Genomic DNA, 1,040 nt, shown 5'->3' on the forward strand with positions numbered 1-1,040 from the left:
TTCCTTACATTTATGAATTCATAAGCAAAAAAATATATATTCCTCTGCTTTTTGGAAGAAATATATTAAGTTGGACCCATGGATTGTCCACGTAAAATGTCTTCCTAAATGAATTTGATTTCCTAAGAATTACAGCCCCTAATCAGGCCACAATTACTATACCCTGCAATTTCTGTACTAACCTCCGTAAACTTTCACCTAAAGCACAATAAAAAAGAAAGAAAGAAAGGGAGGGAGGGAGGGAGGAAGGAAGGAAGAAAAGAAAGACAGACAGACACCATTCTTCTGGACCAGGACTTTGAACCCGTTTATTCTGGTTTGAACCTCTGGCTGAGAAATTGCATTTCTGGCAAGTTCCCAGACAATGCTAATACTGCTGATTAGGGACCAGTTCTGAGAACCACCAGTAGAGCACTGGTTCTCAAACTTATTATACATAAGAATCACCTGGGAATTTTGTTAAAATGTAGATTCTGATTCAGTATACCTGGGGTGGGATCATTAGCATTGCATGGGAACTTGTTGGAGACGCATGTTCTCAGCAGTGGTTCAAACTGGAATGGGCTTGTTTGAAGCCCTGTTCTGAGCCTCTTAACTGAAGTTGAAGTTACGCTTTCTATTAAACAAAAAAACGCATTTCTCAAGATAATGGCACATACTTGATAGGTGGGTGAAAAAAATTAAAAACTTTTAATTAAAAACAAACAGTAAGTTTAAGGTAGATAGTTATATGATAAAATACAACAACGTGTTAATGGTAGACTTTAAATGATCCTGTATGGTTATTCATTATAAAATTCTTTTAACTTTGTTGTGTGTTTGAAAATGTTCATAATAAAATGTTGGAAAAAATAAGGATTTAAAAAATCTTTTCAACACCTCATCTATATTTTTTATCACAAATACCTTTTTAGGCATTGTCTCCCCAAGCATGGGCATAATGTGTATCTTCATAATTCCATGCTTGTCATCCTTGCGCAGGGGCCGTGCTAATCTCTGTATCGTTCGAATCTTAGTATACGTGCTGCCATATTTCTCAC

At 36.1% G+C, this 1,040-nt stretch overlaps 1 non-coding gene across 1 annotated transcript; it reads right to left on the reverse strand.

Annotated features, from left to right (window-relative positions):
- Positions 1-936: 936 nt before the first annotated feature.
- On the reverse strand, positions 937-1,040 carry LOC111750737 (U6 spliceosomal RNA). The gene has a single exon (XR_002785822.1). It is a non-coding gene; the product is annotated as a U6 spliceosomal RNA (small nuclear RNA).

The sequence above is a fragment of the Loxodonta africana genome, chromosome 20 (assembly GCF_030014295.1).
Source record: "Loxodonta africana isolate mLoxAfr1 chromosome 20, mLoxAfr1.hap2, whole genome shotgun sequence".
NCBI lineage: Eukaryota > Metazoa > Chordata > Mammalia > Proboscidea > Elephantidae > Loxodonta > Loxodonta africana.